A 4,660-nucleotide genomic window follows, 5' to 3' on the forward strand; every position below is an offset into this window, starting at 1 on the left:
GGCAGCTTTTAAACCAGCTTATCATTTCACGGGTCTCCTGCATCTCTGACAGCTGACAATTTGTCGTTGCGTTGATAAGTATGGGAAAAAGACGATTACTTCAAGCGTGCTGGCAATACAGACAGTTATAGGAGCAGAAACGAAGATTATCCACATTTCATACAATGCTGGGAATCACAGGGTTATGCTGATCTATACCATAAATAATCACCTTGCTAAACTAATTAGGTAACCTAAGCAATGACATTAAACAGACACAAGCTTGGAGTTCCACGCAACGGCCACAAAAGAGATAGCGGCCTATATTCCTGCCCGACAACTCTTGCTACCCGACTCGCAGCACGCAGCTGTTTAAGGTTGTCGAGAAAAGAAAAAGACCAAAAAGAAACAGGGGGTCATCAGAGCGCATGATAGCGTCCTAAAGATGTTGCACGGTATTGTCCACAGTCCAGGCTGTAGAAATGGGCGCACATGTTGGCTGCAGCACCTTTATCGGCAAATTCCTTGGCTTTTGAAATGTATATGCCACAACAGCAGTTCCTCGAATCTGCTGCAGATGGTGGCAAGTGATCTTCCAACGCCTCTAAGAAATGACGCTGAGTGGTGACCTGTTCAGTGCAGTTTATCTGAAGTACCCTCAGAGCCCGGTTTGGGAATCACATTGCAGAGTGGGCGCATCATATATTCAATACAAGAAAAAATAGGCACCACAGGCACATATACGCGGATTCAATCAAAACGATTATACAGTGCCATAATTACAGATTAGTTTCTCTCAACCTGGCTGAAGCGGTCCTTTGAAGTCTCCACGAATTCAGACTGTCTTTCCTTATTGGTGCGATCGATGACAGATGTTCACTGAAGCTTATGATACTGCAGGTCAATGTCGATCATTGTAGTCTTAGCAACTCACACAAGCTCCTCAGCAGCTACAGTCAGTGCAGCTTCCGGACGCGAACAAGGCCAGCCTGCCGTCTCTCTCAATCGACATGTCTTAGACGGCACCTGATCAGTGGCATCCTAGGTCATCTTCTTTTCCCGGAGTGCAGCAGCAGTTGCTAGGAACCTTTCAGTTGTGACTAAAACTGCCTGCTTTTTTTTTTTTTTTTACAGCTGAATAACTGCCGATAACTTTTCTGTTGGAGACTCAGTCTGGGCTTCCTTCTCCAGAATCTCCTGTGACTGGCCGTTCGATCTGCATTCCATGTTCCTGTACCTAGTTTTCCTGGTCTACAAAGATCCCATTCTTGTCACTGCATGGTTGCTACGAGGCCCCTCCGCATCCTTTCTATATACTCTCTGTACTTCTTAATAAGAGCCTTTTTGGTCATATTTTGGTTTACCTCTGGCCGATTGGTTATGCTCTTGGCCCGGTGGGCGTATAGTAAAGGTGCTCGAGGTCTTCTCAAGGTTGGACATGTCGGGTGAGAGGGTCACAGTGATGGAAGTCATGGAGCGGCTGCCCAAGGAGCCCTGCAGCAGCCGCGTCACATTGCTTCCCCTGTAAAGCACACATACTGCATTGTGCACCGAAGAAGTTATGACACGGCCCAAAGTAAGAAGAGATTGGTCGCCGTTGCCTGCTTCACGGGCTCCTCGGTCAACACCGCCAAGGCAGCCTATGTTCTCGCTGCCCGCAAGGTCAACCAGGTTGAGCTGTCCAGTTTTGACCAACTCATCGCCATCATCAGTCATTTCGCGGATGCGGACAATGACTGCGAAGACAGCGTGACTGTGTGACGAAGTTGCGTTGAGCAGTGTGGCCGCAGTCTGGCGCTTAGCTGCACTTTTCTCGAGAATGAAGACCTCTTCACGGTTGCGCAGAGTGATTTATTCAAGGGCTTGGATCATCACGGATCCCTTTCTAGTAGAGTCCTCGTAAATCTTAAGTATCGACGTGTCCTCGTGTGCAATCAACAGATCCCCATTGTATAACTGGAGGAAGGATACCTCGATAGTGGACTCGAGGTCTGGTGATTGGAGCTCTTCGAAGACCTGATGCATAGTGCGGCGAATAATCCCGGCCGTCCGGTCATTAGTCCAGCCCAGATGCGCATTTGATTGTTGACTGTTTATGAAGGTGTAGCCAGCCCACATTTGACCCCACGCGAACACAGTACAGTTGTAGCCCATCATGACCTAGGCGATGGTGGGCCCCATGAGCGCCCGGTGCACGTCGACCTGCTTTGCTTCGGGTCCAAACACCTTGTCAAAAGTGAATGACTTGCGGAGAGAACGCTCCGGAATGACGCGGTCATTTACAAGGATCTCTTTCTTGTCCGCGACCACCTCCACTGCACTTGTGTAGCCGCTCTTCTTCTCCAGTGTGTTCAGGGGCCGCCACTACACAAAAACTTGAATATGCTGGTTCCCCACCTTCTTCGCAGCCATGGCGCTCATCAGACGAAGCAGAAAGGCAGGAACACCAACATGCACCGCTGCTGACGCATTCTTCTTCTTCTTGTTCTTCTTCGTCTTCTTTTTCCTTGGTGAATGTCACATATACCCACGAGGGGGGATTACCTAAGGTTCTGTGTGGAGAGCCAAATGCACTGCATATACTGGATTACTGTAGCAAATAAATTATCAGCTAAAGAAAAAAAAATAACTACGATTCAAGATCGTAGATGTAAATAAAATGAAAAAAAAAAGATTGAACTAAGTTTGTAAATTTGCACTAACGTTCGAATCTGACTTTTTGTCGCCTCAAGCAGGTACCCACTGTAGCGGATTGGTCGGGATTCAGTTCAGACACAAGAAATGATTACTTGATCCGAACTTAGGCTGTATTATATATAAATTGTGAATTAGGAATCAGTTCTGGTGAAAAACGTTTTGAAAAAAAAAAAAAAAGAAACGTGACTGCCTGCCGCCTCCCCGCACAACCCAAACTTCTCTTCGTGGTTTTCACTTTGAGCCGGCCTCCGCTGTTTTTACACCAGCCTCCCTTCAACCGTTGCGGTTTAATATTGCCCCGAAGTTTCATTCAGCTTTGGTTGTTAGCGCTCAATGACGCTAAGATGCTGCCTTATCACTTCCTTTGTAACGCTCGTGTGCCAGGATTTATCTCGTATGATCGCAGCAACGCGTGACTTGCGCCACTTGCTCTATATTGTTATAGTTGCCTTTCGCTCCTTATCGGACAGCTTTTCTTGCCAGCTTTAAATTGAGCGCACACGAGAGCTGCTGGCACAGTCGAGCACATCTGTCGCTATCACGTCAGCCTAATTGTTCCTTCTGTGCGGCGGCGAGATAGCTCCATGAGGTTCCTTTTACAGTCGTTTCGGTGCCTTCCCGATTCCAGGACTGTCGTCAACACAACGCGCAAATGTTCACAGAACCCCTAAGGTTAGATTCGGCGAAAGAATCCGAGCGAAGAGAGGTCTGCAGAATCAACTGATGGATGTTTTCTACATTAAAGGGATGCTGAAAACGTTACGCCACACAAATTTTGTTCCTACCTAAAATTTGATCTTTGGCTTTTTTTTGTCTCTCTTGGCGCTAAGACGGCAGCCAACTAGGTATTTATGACTTGTAAATTTAGAAATCGAAAGAGAATAAATCTGGCGATGATGATGATGGTGTGAAAATTATTGACTCTGCGATCGCATGGTGTGAACGGTGGTGTGAGCTCTTGATTTTCGTCCTTCCGGCCAGTGTACCAGATCACAAAAGCTCCGTTTTCGGCGATAGTTGGCAGTTTGGCAATAGAAAGTGCTAACCAACCGTCATACACGCCAGAATCAATTTATCCTCGGCTTTCCTTTAATATGCAATAGCCGCACCGACTCCACCCGCGTGTTTCGTGATCCCATACTCTTCACTCACTACTCGTTCTGTATTTTGCTCACTTTTTTTTTTTTTTTTTTTGGGGGGGGGGTGAAAAAGCTTTCCATTTTTATGCAGTATTGTCTTGCGTGTCGCCCAAAACACGGGCAATACTAGTACTTTCATTTCCCTTATAGCGTAAAGAAGCATAATAAAACCCTGCAGCATTACCTGCAGACTTCTCGACAATAAACTGAACACACAGATAACTGAAGGACTCTTAAACTTCGCCTTTGATGCTATGACGCGACATTGTTAATTAATGGTTCCCGTCGGCGCGGCTTCCTTTATTTATCTGGCACCACTGCATACCTTATCTAGGTCCCAGTACGAATTTGGACCCGAATTCGCGTACATGAACTTGGCTACCCGGTTGATCGGTAATCTTTTAATTTGCGCCTGTGTTATCTCGCGCATCATATTAAGGACCACCCGTGATAGATGTCCTGCTTTAAAGAATTCTTACGAACATCCCTACGTGACTTAGGTGTAGCGTGCCTGACTCAGGATGCAAGCCGGGTCCCTTGTAGATTCGATTGCTATTTCGTAGGAGCTACCACAGTTGTGAGCTTCTCCCCGGTGACGTGGTTTCGTGACGTAATAAAACTCGGCGACCAATCAGCGTCGGGTCATTTCACCCTCAAAATAGCCCTTCAAGAGGCATGCACGTGTTTTTTCGTCCGTGGCGTCACGCGCCGCCCACGGATAGGTGCGTTGGATTGTTTTTAGTTACATACGGCAACAGAGCTACACGCGGAGAAGAGCATGACAGAGGTGCCGACCAATAGCTGAGAGTTCAATCTGCGCGGTGCAAAATGACATAAGCGTCGAC

General features: G+C 47.1%; 1 pseudogene; it reads right to left on the reverse strand.

Moving 5' to 3' along the window:
• Window positions 1-765: 765 nt before the first annotated feature.
• On the reverse strand, window positions 766-2,391 carry LOC146201887 (kinesin-like protein KLP2 pseudogene; annotated as a pseudogene).
• Between the last annotated feature and the right edge of the window lie 2,269 nt (window positions 2,392-4,660).

This window comes from Amblyomma maculatum, chromosome 1, assembly GCF_055883805.1.
Source record: "Amblyomma maculatum isolate TAMU_Amacu chromosome 1, ASM5588380v1, whole genome shotgun sequence".
Taxonomy (NCBI): domain Eukaryota; kingdom Metazoa; phylum Arthropoda; class Arachnida; order Ixodida; family Ixodidae; genus Amblyomma; species Amblyomma maculatum.